We start from the raw sequence: 18962 nt of genomic DNA on the forward strand, positions 1-18962 counted from the left end.
CACAGTCTTTAATATTCTTGTCTTCTGCTAGCTATGATGGTCTCTTATAAATTTTAATTCAAACGGTAAAGAAATTAGGATTGATTAAGGAGTGGTCCTGTTAATGTTTCTGTAAATGTTCCAGTGAGTGTTTCCTGAGGTATAGTACAATGCTTAAGATGCAATAAAAGTTAGGCCTTATGCCTGCCTAAAGTCAGTTTCTGTAAACTTCTTCTGTAGGACTACAGGCCCCAGCAAACACTGTATATGAGTCTGACTAGATGCAAGTGCATAATGAAACTGTGGGCTGCAACCCGCTCACCAATTGGATCTGAAGCTTGGTATAGTAGCTCTGGTCCGGTGCTCTGTGACGCGCTTCAGCGCCAGCCGTCTCCATCACACCGCTCCGCTGGGTGAACCAGGTCCTCTGATGCACAGACTAGTGTCTCTGGATCTTTCCCAATCCGGTCACAGTGTCTCTCATGCTGTCAGATAGCTCACACAATCTGTTAGAGTTGCGCTTGGCAATGGCTGTAGGCCGCTCCTTCTGGAGACCTCCTCGCAGGACCTCACAGGCAGGCCATGCGTCCAGAAGAGGCCTAAGATGGCCACGCGGGGTCCTTTTATCTCCTACCCAGCATGCAGTGCAAGAGAGGGTGTCCATGGGTAGGTCAGCTGGCATTCTGGGTAAGCAGGTCAAATCTCCAAAGTAAATAAACAGTTGCTTCCTGTATTAGGTCAATGTTCTTGAAAACAAATGTCATCCCAGCGCATTTTCTGTATTTGGCCGCTAGATGGCGCCAAATACTAAGCTATAGAATTGTCCATAGACTTTCATTATAAAATATTTACATTGCATTAATAGGCATAAATATCAGCGCTATAATATAATAATTTAATAATTATGATAATAATTTAAAGAGCATAACATAAAACATGGATGCACAGTAAATGCACGCATTTGTTGTAAATGTTGTCTATGAACTCCCCTGTCCAATACTTGGTTTTCAATATAAATGAAACTATTTTAGGCATGACTGTGCAAAAGCATTGAAAAAAGGATCCTAACATTGTAATAAATATTATCTGAACTGGGGAAGAGGGGGCATGACTGGCAGCAATAAAGAGTGGATGCTGATGATCTGAGCACCCGCTAATCATTGATCATATCACCCTGAGGCTCGGTTCACATATATGCGAATTGGATGCATTTCGAACTGCATTCAATTTCCATGACATGTGAGTTATTGTATTGCCGAATCCCTGCAGTATACATATGTAGCACTAACCCCTGAAGGAGCTGCTGGTTATTTTTGGGCTTACCGTTACCTTCTGTTCTCCTTGTGGCACGTCTAGGGGATGTCCCGTGGTAAATAGCCCAGTAACTTTAGACTGACAACACATCCACTTGAATGGATTTTATTTGCAAAACTCAGTCAATTGAACAGTCTTTCAACTTGGGATCAGAGGGTAGGGAACTCTTATGTTGCGTACACACGATCGGAATTCTCGTCAGAAAAATGCTCTGATGGTTTTCCCGACGGAATTCGACTCAAGCTGTCTTGCCTACACACGGCCACATCAAATTCCGATCGTTTATAACGTGGTGACGTACAACACGTATGACGTGACTAGAATGAAGTTCAATAGCCAATAGCTTCTGTCTCGTAGTTGAATCTGAGCATGCGTGATTTTTGGCGTGACGGAATTGCATACAGACAATCGGAATTACCGATAGAACGTTTTTCCATCGGGAAAATTGAGAACATGCTATCAATTTTTGGCTGGCGGAAATTCGGACAGCTAAATTCCGATGGAGCATTTTCCGATGAAAAGCTCTCATCGGTCCTTTTCTGACCGGAATCCCAATCGTGTGTACGCGGCATTAGTGTCAAAGTCAGAACTTACTACTTTGACTGCATCCAGAGAATAGCCATTCGCAGCTGGATGATCATTTAGGTTGGACAGTCCCTCTATCACAAGGCCTTGCAGCCAACAAGGTGCTTAACTCAGGAACAAGTCTGCCACAGACGTTGTTGTAGAATGTACAAAATAATGTCTCTGCCACAGACGTTGTTGTAGAATGTACAAAATAATGTCTCTGCCACAGACGTTGTTGTAGGACATGTAGGGAAACTAAACTTGAAATGCTTGTAGGATACCTGGATCTTTCAGCCTGCTTGGCGATATCCACAAGACGGGATTCTCTCAGTTACTTCAGCCCTTCCAGGCTCTTGTTACAAAAAAAAAAAACAACCCGTACGTGGTGTTCTTCTAAAGAGTCCTCCCCTGGAATGCTCAAAGTACTCTAGGTCTCTCCCGAACCTGAGACGGCACCCAACCACCTCAGAATCCTCCTTAGTTTCCTTGCCTCGAGTTAGCCAGCCCCTAGACATTAACCACTTGCTTACTGGGCACTTAAACCCCCCTCAGTCCCAGACCAATTTTCAGCTTTCAGCGCTGATGCACTTTGAATGACAATTGCGCGGGCATACAACACTGTACCCAAATGAATTTTTTATAATTTTTTTCCCACAAATAGAGCTTTCTTTTGGTGGTATTTAGTTACAGCTCGGAGTTTTATTTTTTGCTAAACAAACAAAAAAAGATGCAAAAAAAAAAAAAAAAAAATCATGTTTAATAGTTTGTTATAAAATTTTTCAAACGGGTCATTTTTCTCCTTCATGGAAGTTCGCTGATTAGGCGGCACTGATAGGCTGCACTGGTGGGCACTGATAGGCATAGTTAAGGCGGCACTAATAGGCACAGATAAGGCGGCACTAATAGGCACAGATAAGGCGGCATCGATGGGCACACATAAGGCGGCACTGATGGGCAAAGATGGGCACAGATAAGATGGCACAGATGGGTGGCACGGATGGGTGGCACGGATGGGTACCACTGATAGATGGGACTGATGGGCACTGATAGGTGGCACTGCTGGGCACTGATGGGCGGCACTGCTGGGCACTGGTAGATGACACTGATGGGCACGGATATGTGGCACTGGGGTGCAGCACCTTTGAGGCAGATTGTGGGCACTGCTGGGTGGCACTGCAGGTGGCACTGTGGGCACTTACTTTTAATACATGTGGCACTGCAGGGGGCAGGTGGGCACTAGAAGGGGCTGGCCGTGATCGGGACTGATGTCCCGATCACGGCCGCCGGTGATCGGCTTTTTTTTTTCTCCTTGCGCTGACAGCGCGAGGAGGAATAATAGCCGATTACCGGCTCCTTTGTATCACATGATCAGCTGTCATTGGCTGACAGCTGATCACGTGATAAGGGGTCGGGATCGACCCTTTGCACGGATCGGTGATCAGGCGAGTCTCATGGACTCGCCGATCACAGAGCAGGCCGCTCGTGCACGGGACGACGTCAATAGACGTAGTCCCGGAAAAGGAGATCCGCGCTGTAGCCGTCATTTGGCTATAGCGCGGATCTCAAGTGGTTAAAGTTGGGTGGATCCGCACCCCAGGCCATAGCCTTCCTGGGGGTTGGTCAGGAGGACCAGGACCATGAAGTCAGCACATCATACTGGACCGCAACCCCGAACCACGTGATGTCCGCATCGTAAATACCCTCTCCCAGAGGGCACAACGAGAGAGCCACTCCCACAGACCTGGCTCTGAAAGAGAGTAACTTAAGCACCTAACCAGACCATAGTTCCATGCCTGCCACAAGAGACAGTGCCCCCTGTGGCCAGGCTGAACATGTCACAGTCCAGTCAGACTGATGCAGAGGTTAAATCTAGACAAATAAACCCAAACCAAACTGCATTTTAGGCAAAGATTAACTTTGAAAAACGCAAACTCTTATACCCACACTTAAAAAAAACAAAAAACAAAACGAGCGTGTAGCCCCCACAGTCCACCGGTGACATAAATGTGTGACCCCGCCCCCTCCAACGTCACATGATGTCAGAAGGGGGTGATTTGAAGAGACCTCATCCTCCTTGGAGGTACCCATCATCACAGCTTGTTGCTCCCCTGGAGCGCTGTCAGACACATGTCTCACACTTAGCCCTTCTGCACCAGTGTTGGTGAGCCGCTGCAGGTCATTACAAGTCACACTATCACACTCAACATCATTTAGCTGTGAGGCTGTGGACAACACATCTGGGATGCCAGTGCTCTGAACTGTTTCTTCAGACTGGAGGGCAGCAACCTTTGCAGGGACCAAGACGCCCTCAACCACCAGTGCCTCTGCGATCCCCCTGTCTGGCATAGCAGTTGTGTCCACACCCTTGTTACTTAAACTAGCCTTACCCAGCAATTGTTTGGCCCAGCTGTCCTAGTCCATTGTGGTTCCCTCATGGGTGTTCCACAGCATTGCATCACCTGCTGTAGAAGGCCGCACAGAAACCTGGGAATCAATAGCTTCAATTGCACATTCATCACTTCTATATACATCATTTTGTGACACCACACTTTTACCAATGTTGCATTGGGGTGATGCTTCGTCACCTAAAGCTTGGTGCAACACACCATTTTGAACACCTTTTTCTGGTGGCACTACAGACACATCCAGCTTTGTACACTCAGCTTTTGCAGGCTGAATTAACCCCTTGCCCACTGGGTTACACGTAGGGTTGTGGGGCTGCGCCCACACTCTCTCACTGTGTGGCTCAGTCATAACATTACAGGAAATACATTTTTCAACGTCATAATCACATCACATCACATTGGCCAACACTATTGTCGGCATGACCATCAATATTTTCATTACATGGAGACATAGCTACTGCTTTTGTGGGTTGTCTATGAGCCACCACAATATCTGAGCGACTCCTCACAGCACCCGTTCTCTGTAAAGGAGCCCTCTTACCTACTTGGGCAGCTCCATAGCTGACCTGGAAAACTCTCGGCTCCATCACTGTGGGCTTCTTGGAAGTTTTCCTGGGCAACCCTGCAGCAGCTGTCACTAGGGAACATGGTACCAGCACTGTTTTGGTCACCCCTAGCTCATTTTTCCCAGCCGTCTGCTGGATTATAGCAGGCACATGCAGAGTCCCCATGGCCTTTTCAGTATTTAGCCCTGTGTCTAGTTGGGCTTTACGCTGCGCCTCCCCACTGCTCTGGGTAGCACACTGCAGCAAGTCTATGTCCATTTGTACTGCGGATCTCCCCACTGGACATTCTCCCACTTCACTGGGTTCAGCATCATAAACTGAAACAGTCTTACCAGTTCCTGCAGCTGGTGTCATAGCCTTCACTTGAGTGCGTTGTCTCACAGGTGTGGTGTCTCTACAGGCTGACTCCCCCATGTGGCCATGGAGCAAAACTGCAGCCTTTCTGGACCCACTGACGCCCCCTGTAGGTAACACAAGATCCTGGTTGCTAGGGGTAACTTGCACTCCACATCTGGTCGGCTATATCTCATGCAGGATTCAGGCTGATGTGCTCTTCTTTCTGGTCTGACGACTTTCCCTAAGTGGTCATGACAGAAAACCTTACGTTTATCTGGATTTCCAAAACCTAGGTCTTCAGGTGACACTTCTCCCATCCTGGAGCATTGCTGGTGGCCCATGATGCGATGGAACTCTCCTCTAAGAAGAATTTCCTCTTTAAAGTTGGGGTAGTCATCTTGGTCCCCATCCATCAAATGGTAAACCGACCGGAACTCTATCCGCAAATAAGGTTTGCAGCAGTTTTGGCCACCGGTCCCTAGGCCATTTTCTCTTTACAGCAACTTTTTCAAATTTTACAAGGAGGTCTCCCACCTCCTCTGTAGGCAGCATGGGCTGCATATAGACAGAGGCCAAGATCTCAGCCCCTTGCAGTGCACCCAACTCTTTGGGATTCCGCTTGAACCATTCATTCACTGTCTCACACATCACTGGCCCCTTTTTACTGGCTCTACAAGGTGGAGACATCTTCTAAGGCCACGCTGAGCTCACTTCTTGGAGTCTCCTCCATGACCGGCTCTCACTCGTTGCCATGGGATACCACTTCTGAGGACACAGCTGATCACAATCATTAGTAGAGGTGTTCCAGAATTCATCAACCTCCCGTCCAGCTTGGTTATTCCACGAACATTCCTGTGACAAGGGGCAATGGGCAACAGCATGTCCCCACTCACTACAACGCATGCAGTGCAGAGGCCTCCTTGCGTCATGCTGTGGCACCTTTGGGCTCAGGCTGCCAGAAACAACATCCTCTTTCACTTCTCCTTTAACTGGGGGTGACATGATCAATTTACCCCAGATCACAGCGATGTCAGACTCAGACAAATTCTCTGGTGTGGCTGGGGCATGTGGTGAAATACCATCTAGCCACAATAGCCACTCCCTGGCTTTAGCAAGGATTGCTTCCTTTTTTTGCTTTGACCATCCCATCCTTGCGGTCTTGCACACAGCAGCTTGTAACAGTTCTCAGCAGAGGAAAAAAATAAAAAATTATATGATGTTTGATTCTTTTGACTTTGACTTCTTTCACAGGTACATAACCTGCATGCAACACAGTTTATCAAATACCTATGCGCAATGCTGTTCGCCTGGCTGCCAGACACAGCTAGCAGTAGTTCCTGATGCGACTCACCATGGAGCAAGGACCCGGATTCCACCGTCTACATGCCCACATGCGAGCACCACTTGTGACATTGGGGTGTTTAGCTCAAGTGGTTAGATGCATTTTTCAGTCCACATCAGACAGGCATTTCTAGTTAAGGGCCTGGTAGCCCACGTTTATTAAAAGGAAAACAAAACAATAGTCCATCCAGGAATCCCACGCAGGGGTTTAACTTCATTCAGCACACAAATGAAAACATACCAAGTCACCTGGCTCTCAATTGTCAGCAGTTCCTCTGCTTGCTCCCAACAGATTTATCAATTCTTTCCAGCCCCCTGGACTCACCAACTTCCTTAGTCTTCCTGACTCTCAAGGCTGTCAGCCTTTTCCAGTCCCTTACACGGACTACAGTCTCCCACAGGGCAGCCCACGCTTCAAACAACAGCAAGCTGCTCACACTCCACCATCCTCCACACTCCACACTCTACTCCCAACAGCCCTTCATTATATGGCCTGTGTGCAGCTGGGCAGCCCTTCGTTATATGGCCTGTGTGCAGCTGGGCAGCCCTTCGTTATATGGCCTGTGTGCAGCTGGGCACACACCCTGCTCGCTATCCTCAAGACCCGGACACAGGGTTGGAGATCCCATCCCACCCATGACTCTCGGATCTCCAAACTACAGAATCCCATTTGGAGCTAGCAAAACCTGGAGAAAACTGACAGAGCAGTTTTCTCCATTTAAACGCTACACTCTGTAGTCTTGCAGTCCGCAGATATGCAAACTCTGTGTCCCTTTTTCCCCCAATTTCATAAGGACAGAGCCTCGCTCTGTCACAATATATATATATATATATATATATATATATATATATATATATATATATATATATATATATATATATATATATATATATGTAGTACAGACCAAAAGTTTGGACACACCTTCTCATTCAAAGAGTTTTCTTTATTTTCATGACTATGAAAATTGTAGATTCACACTGAAGGCATCAAAACTATGAATTAACACATGTCCAATTATATACTGAACAAAAAAGTGTGAAACAACTGAAAATATGTCTTATATTCTAGGTTCTTCAAAGTAGTCACCTTTTTCTTTGATTACTGCTCCGCACACTCTTGGCATTCTGTTGATGAGCTTCAAGAGGTAGTCACCTGAAATGGCTTTCCAACAGTCTTGAAGGAGTTCCCATAGATGCTTAGCACTCGTTGGCCCTTTTGCCTTCACTCTGCTGTCCAGCACACCCCAAACCATCTCGATTGGGTTCAGGTCCGGTGACTGTGGAGGCCAGGTCCTCTGGCGCAGCACCCCATCACTCTCCTTCTTGGTCAAATAGCCCTTACACAGCCTGGAGGTGTGTTTGGGCTCATTGTCCTATTTGAAAAATAAATGATGGTCCAACTAAACGCAAACCGGATGGAATAGCATGCCGCTGCAAGATGCTGTGGTAGCCATACTGGTTCAGTATGCCTTCAATTTTGAATAAATCCCCAACAGTGTCACCAGCAAAGCACCCTAACACCATCACACCTCCTCCATGCTTCACGGTGGGAACCAGGCATGTAGAGTCCATCCGTTCACCTCTTCTGCGTCGCACAAAGACACGGTGGTTGGAACCAAAGATCTCAAACTTGTACTCATCAGACCAAAGCACAGATTTCCACTGGTCTAATGTCCATTCCTTGTGTTCTTTAGCCCAAACAAGTCTCTTCTGCTTGTTGCCTGTCCTCAGCAGTGGTTTCCTAGCAGCTATTTTACTATGAAGGCCTGATTCACACAGTCTCCTCTTAACAGTTGTTCTAGAGATGTGTCTGCTGCTAGAACTCTGTGTGGCATTGACCTGTTCTCTAATCTGAGCTGCTGTTAACCTGCGATTTCTGAGGCTGGTGACTCGGATGAACTTATCGTCCGCAGCAGAGGTGACTCTTGGTCTTCCTTTCCTGGGGCGGTCGTCATGTGAGCCAGTTTCTTTGTAGTGCTTGATGGTTTTTGCCACTGCACTTGGGGACACTTTCAAAGTTTTTTCCCAATTGTTCGGACTGACTGACCTTCATTTCTTAAAGTAATGATGGCCACTCGTTTTTCTTTACTTAGCTGCTTTTTTCTTGCCATAATACAAATTCTAACAGTCTATTCAGTAGGACTATCAGCTGTGTACTGTATCCACCTCCTGCACAACACAACTGATGGTCCCAACCCCATTTATAAGGCTTGAAATCCCACTTATTAAACCTGACAGGGCATACCTGTGAAGTGAAAACCATTTCGGGTGACTACCTCTTGAAGCTCATCAACAGAATGCCAAGAGTGTGCGGAGCAGTAATCAAAGAAAAGGGTGGCTACTTTGAAGAACTTAGAATATAAGACAAATTTTCAGTTGTTTCACACTTTTTTGTTCAGTATATAATTGGACATGTGTTAATTCATAGTTTTGATGTATTCAGTGTGAATCTACAATTTTCATAGTCATGAAAATAAAGAAAAGTCTTTGAATGAGAAGGTGTGTCCAAACTTTTGGTCTGTACTGTATATACATATATATATATATATATATATATATAGAGATATATACTCAGGGTTTTTATTCTCAGATAATAGGTGCAGGTACTCCCCTCTTCCAAGTCACCCTTTGTCTCCACCCCCTACCCACCTCTGAGCACTGTCCTATATGCAGAATATATGTTTTATATATATATATATATATATATATATATATACTGACTTGGCCATAGTATGGGGCGTTGTGTATAGGTATGGAGCCTATAGGTCACATTAAATGTCGAAAAAGTTCTGAAATTATTTATTTGTCTCATTTCTTTACATCACAGAAACCTGACATTTTAACAGGGGTGTGTGGACTTTTTATATCCACTGTATATGCGTATGGCCGGTGTGAGGAGCTTAACTAGATGCCGACCGCCGACCGTCAAATGACGGCCAGGCGGCGCACCTATTGTGGCGGGAGGCCGTCATATGACGGCCTCCCGTTTAAACAGGGAATGCGCGCGATCGTGCGCGCATCCCTGTTTCTTCGGTGGCGGCGTGTCACGGAGACACCGCTCGCCACCGAAGGGGGTGAACAGCCATTGGTTATGGCTGTTTACCACGTGATCGGCCGTGATGAAGTCACGGCCGATCACAGATGGTCACACCCCGAACGTGCACGGCGCATGCGCGCGATCGCGAGCGCGCTGCGCGTGCACGTCGGTGGCGGCGTGTTCCCCGGGAACACTGCTCGTCACCGACGCTGGTAAACAGCCATTGGCCGGCTGTTTACCCACGTGATCGGCTGTGATCCTTTCACAGCCGATCACAAAAATGTAAACAAACTGCGGTAACGGGATGTTACCGGGTTCTCCTCCTCACACACCGATCGTGTGTGAGAAGGAGATTGCGGTAACATCTCGTTACCGCATACAGTGTACACCAATCATACTGATTGCCCCCCCCCAATAAAGAGGACCTGTCACCACCCCTCATAGTACCTGTTAATCACAGTCCATCAGAGTACCTGTCACAGTCCATCAGAGTATTTGAGTACTTGTCCCAGTCCATCTGAGTACCCGAGTACCTGTCACAGCCCATCAGAGTACCCGAGTACCTGTCACAGCCCATCAGAGTACCCGAGTACCTGTCCCAGCTCATCAGAGTACCCGAGTACCTGTCCCAGCCCATCAGAGTACCCGAGTACCTGTCACAGCCCATCTGAGTACCCGAGTACCTGTCACAGTTCATCTGAGTACCCGAGTACCTGTCACAGTTCATATGAGTACCCGAGTACCTGTCCTAGCCCATCAGAGTACCCGAGTACCTGTCACGGCACATCAGAGTACCCGAGTACCTGTCACAGCACATCAGAGTACCCGAGTACCTGTCACGGCACATCAGAGTACCCGAGTACCTGTCACGGCACATCAGAGTACCCGAGTACCTGTCACGGCACATCAGAGTACCCGAGTACCTGTCACGTCACATCAGGGTACCCGAGTACCTGTCACGGCCCATCAGGGTACCCGAGTACCTATCACAGTCCATTAGAGTACCGAGTACCTGTCACAGTCCATTAGAGTACCGAGTACCTGTCACAGTCCATCAGGGTACCCGAGTACCTGTCACAGCCCATCTGAGTACCCGAGTACCTGTTCCAGTCCATCTGTGTACCAGATTACCTGTCACGGTCCATCTGAGTACCCGAGTACCTGTCACAGTTCATCTGAGTACCCGAGTACCTGTCACAGTCCATATGAGTACCTGTCACCGCCCTTCAGAGCACCCGAGTACCTGTCACAGCCCATCAGAGTACCCGAGTACCTGTCCCAGCTCATCAGAGTACCCGAGTACCTGTCCCAGCCCATCAGAGTACCCGAGTACCTGTCACAGCCCATCTGAGTACCCGAGTACCTGTCACAGTTCATCTGAGTACCCGAGTACCTGTCACAGTTCATATGAGTACCCGAGTACCTGTCCCAGCCCATCAGAGTACCCGAGTACCTGTCACGGCACATCAGAGTACCCGAGTACCTGTCACGGCACATCAGAGTACCCGAGTACCTGTCACGGCACATCAGAGTACCCGAGTACCTGTCACGGCACATCAGAGTACCCGAGTACCTGTCACGGCACATCAGGGTACCCGAGTACCTGTCACGGCCCATCAGGGTACCCGAGTACCTATCACAGTCCATTAGAGTACCGAGTACCTGTCACAGTCCATTAGAGTACCGAGTACCTGTCACAGTCCATCAGGGTACCCGAGTACCTGTCACAGCCCATCTGAGTACCCGAGTACCTGTTCCAGTCCATCTGTGTACCAGATTACCTGTCACAGTCCATCTGAGTACCCGAGTACCTGTCACAGTTCATCTGAGTACCCGAGTACCTGTCACAGTCCATATGAGTACCTGTCACCGCCCTTCAGAGTACCCAAATACCAGTCACCAAACCATGAGAGTACCTGTCACCAGGCCATCAGAGTACCTGAGTACTTGTCACCAGGCCATCAGAGTACCCGAGTACCTGTCACCAGGCCATCAGAGTACCCGAGTACCTGTCACCAGGCCATCAGAGTACCCGAGTACCTGTCACCAGGCCATCAGAGTACCCGAGTACCTGTCACCAGGCCATCAGAGTACTCGAGTACCTGTCACCAGGCCATCAGAGTACCCGAGTACCTGTCACCAGGCCATCAGAGTACCCGAGTACCTGTCACCAGGCCATCAGAGTACCCGAGTACCTGTCACCAGGCCATCAGAGTACTCGAGTACCTGTCACCAGGCCATCAGAGTACTCGAGTACCTGTCACCAGGCCATCAGAGTACTCGAGTACCTGTCACCAGGCCATCAGAGTACCCGAGTACCTGTCACCAGGCCATCAGAGTACCCGAGTACCTGTCACCAGGCCATCAGAGTACCCGAGTACCTGTCACCAGGCCATCAGAGTACTCGAGTACCTGTCACCAGGCCATCAGAGTACCCGAGTACCTGTCACCAGGCCATCAGAGTACCCGAGTACCTGTCACCAGGCCATCAGAGTACCCGAGTACCTGTCACCAGGCCATCAGAGTACTCGAGTACCTGTCACCAGGCCATCAGAGTACTCGAGTACCTGTCACCAGGCCATCAGAGTACTCGAGTACCTGTCACCAGGCCATCAGAGTACTCGAGTACCTGTCACCAGGCCATCAGAGTACCCGAGTACCTGTCACCAGGCCATCAGAGTACCCGAGTACCTGTCACCAGGCCATCAGAGTACCCGAGTACCTATTTGCAGCCCATGTCTCATAGAATATACGTTGGGGTGTTTGCTTTCCAAAATGGGGTCATTTTGTGGGGAATTTCCCTGTCCTGGTGGTCCAGGACCTTCAAAAGTGTGATGGGTAGGAATGAAATGAGATGTGTCATTTATGCTCCTAGAACGCCTGAACGTACTACTTCAATGTTCGGCCTCTCTATGTGGCCAGGCTGTGTAAAAGTCCTACACAAGTGGTATCGCCATACTCGGGAGGAGTAGCAGAATGTATTTTAGGGTGTAATTTTTGCTATATACATGCTATGTGTTAGAAATATCTTATAAATTGACAATTTTGTGTAAAAAAAAAAATGCGTTTTAATTTTTTTCCACATATTCCAAAAACTTCTGGAAAAAAATGAACCGTTCAAAAGACTCATTATGCCTCACAGATTATACGTTGGGGTGTTTGCTTTCCAAAATGGGGTCATTTTATGGGAAATTCCATTGTCCTGGTACTCCAGGGACTTCAAAAGTGTAATAGGTGGTTGAGAAATGAGATGCGTCATTTTTGCTCGTAGAACGTCTGAAGGTACTACATCAATGTTGGTGCTCTGTATGTGGCCAGGCTGTGTAAAAGTCTCACACATGTGGTATCGCCGTACTCGGGAAGAGTAGCAGAATGTATTTTGGGGTGTAATTTGTTGTATGCATATGCTGTGTGTGAGAAATAACCTGATAATATGACAATTTAGTAAAAAAAAATAAAAAAAAATAAAAAATCTTCATTTTGCAAAGAATTGTGGGAAAAAATGACAACTTAAAAAAACTCACCATGATGTACTGAAGGCCTGATCAGAAGTGATCAATTTTCAGTGATTGGCACCATAGTTTGTAGACTCTATAAGGCTGCTTTCACACTGGGGCGGGAGCAGCGTCGGCGGTAAATTTTTAGCGGCGCTTTACCGTCGTTTTAGCGGTTTTAGCGGCGGTGTGCGGGCGCTAGCGGGGTGGTTTTAACCCCCGCTAGCGGCCGAAAAGGGGTTAAACCCGCCCGCAAAGCGCCGCTGCAGCGGCGCTTTGCCGGCGGTATTGCCGCGGTGTCCCATTGATTTCAATGGGTAGGAGCGGTATAGGAGCGGTGAATACACCGCTCCTTCACCGCTCCAAAGATGCGACTTTTTTCACCGTCCTGCCAGCGCATCGCTCCAGTGTGAAAGCCCTCCGGCTTTCACACTGTAGTTAAAGGGGCCGGTTTTTTTCAGGCGTTACACCTACAACGCCTGAATACCGCCCCAGTGTGAAAGGGGCCTAACTTTCACAAAGACCAAATAATATATACTAATGTGGGTTATTTTTACCAAAGATATGTAGCAGTATAAATTTTGGCCAAAATTTATGAAGAAAAATTACTAATTAGCAAAAATTTATGAGAGAAACTAAGAAAAAGGCATTTTTTTCACAAAATTTACGTTTTATTTTATTTATAGCACAAAAAATAAAAAACCCACTAGTGATTAAATACCACTAAAAGAAAGCTCTATTTGTGTGGAAAAAAGGACGCAAGTTTCATATAGATACAGTGTTGGATGACTGAGTAATTGTCATTCAAACTGTGAAAGCGCTGAAAGCTGAAAATTGGTCTGGTCAGGAAGGGGGTGTAACTGCACAGTACTGAGGTGGTTAAAAGTTCTGCATGCTGCATCTCTGGTGCCCTTCTTCAAAAGAGCACCAAAATCGCACATTCCAACTCAATTAGAGAGCTTACAAAACACATACAAAAATGTATTGTTAATGGGTTTTGGGTGCGTTTTTTGAGTCACATGTCCATGTTTCAAAGGTCCAGAAAATGTACCAAGAAAACGCACAAAAAAATAAAAAAAATGCAATATGCACATACCACGGTTAAAAGTGCGCCATTGCGAATACCTGCAGCACAGTCATGTGCAGGTAGATAGGATTTAAAGGTGACTACTTTTTATGCACTTTTGTCATGCTGGAAAGATGGCTGTTAGAGTGGCAAAGGCGCACGATTGTGAGCAGGGCCTTATGATGTCTTTCCAGCACATGGGATTCGTTCCCCATCCCTCCAGCGGATCGGTTTGGACCACAAGTAGTCCGTTTCCATCTGACCGCCCCATAGAGAAGAGCTGTGTCCGTTCTGCATAGTGGACATGGAGCGGCCATCCTCCAGCTCAGCAGGGATCAGCGGACAGTTCCCTTCCTGAGCAGGCGGATCCGCTTGGCGGAGTCCTCCATGTCTGCAAGGGGCCAAAACATTTTGCAGATACAATGTTCATCTTTGGATTTGGTGGTGTTAGGGCCGGTTCACACAGCGGGCGATGCGAGGCGACACGACTCGCCTCGCCTCGCTCCCGCAAGTCGCCCCCGTTCTGTACAATGGAACCGTTCTGAGAGGAGCGACTCGAGTCGCTCCGTCTCAGAAAAAAGGTTCCTGTACTACTTCTGGGCGACTTCGGGGGCGACTTGCATTGACTTCTATACAGAAGTCATCTGCAAGTCGCCGCCGAGGCCGCCGCAGGTCGCGGCGAGGCAAGTCGGAGACGCCTCGCCGCGCCTGCAGTGTGAACCGGCCCTTATGGTTGTATAACTCATATGTTATGTAAGGTTGATTTATGTTTTGTTCTCTAATAGGAAACATTTCAGGTTGGCTTTTTTTGGAACAACCTTTCTACGTGTTTTAAAATAATAAAATATTGCAGAAAATAATAATATGCAGATTTTAGTGGTGAATGGCATTTGCCAAATGCAGGTAGTAATATACATAATATACATAATATACATTTAAACCTGTGTTTCCTTTCCTCTCTGCTAGGATGCTTCATTTAAGCTGTCAGCAAAGGTGATCCTTCGGAGAGAGACCAGACATCAGTGACAGGTATGCTTTGTACGCATGTGTTTCTCATAAACGTTTATTTGACCACGTGGGCTTTACTTTAAAGTGGTTGTATAGTGTTTTTTTTTTTTACTTTTACCTACAGGTAAACCTATAATAAGGCCTATAATAAGGCTTACCTGTAGGTAAAAAAAAATATCTCCTAAACCTGTACGGTTTAGAAGATATTCCCCTCGCAATGAGCCGCTGACTGCAGCGGCGCATGCGCACAGGGGATTTTCAGCTGAAAGCCCGGCAGATGCCAGACTCTGCCATAAAGAAATCTCCCGCACGCATGCGCGGGAGTGACGATATCGCGGCTCCAGCCACTCACAGCACCGGAGCCGCGATACCCGGAAGACACTCCGAGGGAACATGTCAGCTCCCTCGGCGTGGATCGTCTGAGATATCAGGGCCTCGTTCTAAGGTAAGTATTTAATAATGAGCTAGTATGCGGTGCATACTAGCTCATTATGCCTTTTCCCTTGCAGGTCTGAAATTTTTTTTTTTTATTTAGCGGGTGTACTACCACTTTTAGCTGCTCATCCGATGTACTGTACACACCCTAGGGATCCATTCACATGTGTGGCTGGAGGGGAGTAAAACCAAGCTGTTGAGATGTGGTTTTATTGCCCCCCAACGCACTATGCAAACTGTTGGCGCTATATAAATCCTGTATACAGTGGAACCTTGGTTTACGAGTAACATGGTTAACAAGCGTTTTGAAAGACGAGCAACCTTTTTTTTTTTTATTCTGACTCGATTTGCGAGTGTTGTCTTGCAAAACTAGCAGAATTCAAGCTATTGGGGTGTGCAGTACCGCATTTGGCCAGAGGTGCAGGGGTGTAGGTGACACTCAGAACGGTTTGGAGCCATTCGGAAATACTCAGAGTCACTCGGAAATACCACATTCCCGAGTGTTTCTGAGCCTTTCGGAGGCTTTCCGAGTTCAGCCAAGCTGTCCCCAAGTATTTTCGAGGCTCTCTGGTGCTCTCCGGTGCCCCCCCAACCTATGGTCACATTTGGTATTGCATACTTTGTTTCGATTGACTTCTATGGGGAAACTCGCTTTGATATGCGAGTGTTTTGGATTACAAGCATTCTCCTGGAACGGATTATGCTTGTAATCCAAGGTTCCACTGTATTAGTAATAATAACACTAAATTTAAGCCGCTGCCTGATCAATGCCCAACTGCAGCCTCACAAGTGCCATCAATGCAGCCTGATCAATGCCCATCTGCAGCCTGATCAATGTCCATCTGCAGCCTGATCAATGTCCATCTGCAGCCTCACAAGTGCCATCAATGCAGCCTCATCAGTCCACATGAATGCAGCCTCACCATTGCCAGCAATGCAGCAGCCTCACCATTGCCATCAGTGCAGCCTGATCGATGCCCATCTACAGCCTAGAGGGGACAGGGAGGGGAGCAGGACGAGCGCCGACAGATTACATACAGTGAGAATCTCCTATGATAGACAGAACAGTAGTCCAATGGCAGCCCAGGATATGAGCCTTCCTATTACAGAGGCCGCCAAGTAAACGTGAGATTCTCACTGTTTGTAATCTGACGGTGCTCGTCTCGTCCCCTCCCTGTCCCCTCCGAGGCAGCTAAAATTGAAGTGTTGGTGTATAACACGCACGCGCTATTTGCACCCGATTTTCATGGTGAAAAAGTGATGTGCTAATCTATGAAAATAGAAAATGTTTGTGTATCAAAAAATGTTGGATAAAAAAATGTAATATGATTACTAAATCTAACACAATAGTACCTACATATACATCCACTTGGGAAAAAGCTCTTGAGCGCACGATTGATCCCAAAACTCGGTCTCATATCTGGTCTAATACTAAATCTTCTTCCACAAACATTTTGGCAATTGAGACATCTTATAAGGTGCCTACAAGATGGTATTTGGTTCCTGCCAGATTAGCCAAATTCACAATTGATAATTCAGGCGTCTATTTTCGCGGCTGTCCAGAACAGGGTACATATATGCACATCTGGTGGCATTGTCCTATTGTGTACTCATTTTGGAAAAAAGTCTTTCTGATTATCTCGAAACTATTCGATTGTTCTATTTCACCAGACCCAATGCTAGCTCTCCTTAACCTAAAACCGGATTCTCTCACTAAGGAACCAATTCAAACTATTCCTCTCGTTTCTGATAGCCGCAAAACAGACAGTAGCCAATGCATGGAAAACATCTGTTGTGAATATTTCAGAAAACAAAACTAGAATGAACCAATCTTTCATACATGCCAAAATGGATGCTTTAGATAAGAATCGTCTGTCAAAACTCAATAACATATGGAGACCATGGATTAGATACTATATGTCAGATAATTTTGATAATCGAACGCTCTTGTCATGGTAATTTATATATATATATATATATATATATATATATATATATATATATATATATATATATATATATATATTTTTTTTTTTTCTCTCTCTTTCTGGTACAATATTTAGCTATATAAACTATAATTTACCCCTGGAGTTAAATAATTATCTATCCCCCTCCTTTCTGTCCCCATTTCCTTTTACCATTTTCTCTTCCATGCTTCTTCAAAAAACCTTTAATTATACTACAGTATTTGTTATCTATATAGAAGTATACCTAAGGTCAGGATTTCGTTTTGCTCAAATATGTAAAATTTATATATTTCTGTCTTCTCTAGTTTATTGAGCTCCTGACATTTCAGATATAAACAACTTTATACTCTAGTCTTCTCTAGCTTATATAATAACCACACCTTTTTTTTTTTTTTTTGGAGTGTTTATTATTCCTCCTTGGTATTTTATTCCTTTTAACTTAGATATCTGTAGTTATAATTTGCATTCATCTCCATAGGCTGTAAATGATGGAGCACTCCTCTCCTGTTTTAGTGTGTTTATTTTTATTTATTTGCATATTTATTTATGTATTTTTTTTTTTGCAAATCTTTTTATTAAAGTTTATGCAGTAAACAACAGCAAGCAAACTAACAAACAAAAAAGAACACATACATTGGTCACGACTACAGTTACAGGCGTGATGTATACAGATTTGTAATACAAGACAGTTTGGTACATACAGAATATGACGGAGAGTCTAGGGCACCTCAATGGCTTTATTTATGTATTTACTTATTTTTTATATAACATTTATACTTTAATGTTATATTTTAATATTTTTGTTTTGTCAAATATTCTGTATTTGTTGTTATTTATTATTTCTAAAACAAATAAACCTTTTGAATGAGAAAAAATGTAATATTAATAAAAATAAACCCCCTCCACAAAAAAAAAAAAAACATGAATATACTCTCCAATATACACAAACCAAATACAGTGCCTTGAAAAAGTATTCATACCCCTTGACATTTTCCACATTTTGTCATATTACAACCAAAAAGAAAATGTATTTTATTGGGATTTTATGTGATAGACCAACACAAAGTGGCACATAATTGTGAAGTGGAAGGAAAATGATAAATGGTTTTTCAAATTTTTTACAAATAAATATCTGAAAAGTGTGGCGTGCATTTGTATTCAGCCCTCTTTACTCTGATTCCCCTAACTAAAATCTAGTGGAACCAATTGGCTTCAGAAGACACCTAGGAGTCCACCTATATGTCATTTAATCTCAGTACAAATACAGCTGTTCTGTGAAGCCCTCGGAGATTTTTTAGAAAACTTTAGACCCCTTTCACACTGGGGTGCTTTTCAGGCATTTTAGCACTAAAAATAGTGCCTGTAAAGCACCCAAAACGTGTTTTGCATGCCTCCCCAGTATGAAAGCCCGAATGCTTTCACACTGGGGCGATGCGCTTGCAGGATG

At 45.7% G+C, this 18962-nt stretch overlaps 1 protein-coding gene across 1 annotated transcript in view; it reads left to right on the forward strand.

Annotated features, from left to right (window-relative positions):
• Positions 1 to 18962, forward strand: part of DNASE2 (deoxyribonuclease 2, lysosomal) — an 87614-nt gene that overhangs the window by 27926 nt on the left and 40726 nt on the right. The window contains exon 2 of the mRNA XM_077470382.1: positions 15072 to 15134. The gene's annotated coding sequence lies outside the window, so the exon portion shown is untranslated. The remainder of the gene's footprint in view (positions 1 to 15071; positions 15135 to 18962) is intronic.

Source organism: Lithobates pipiens, unplaced genomic scaffold (assembly GCF_037356315.1).
Source record: "Lithobates pipiens isolate NorthernLeopardFrog02 unplaced genomic scaffold, aLitPip1_a1.2 Scaffold_8, whole genome shotgun sequence".
NCBI classification, from domain to species: Eukaryota; Metazoa; Chordata; class Amphibia; order Anura; family Ranidae; genus Lithobates; species Lithobates pipiens.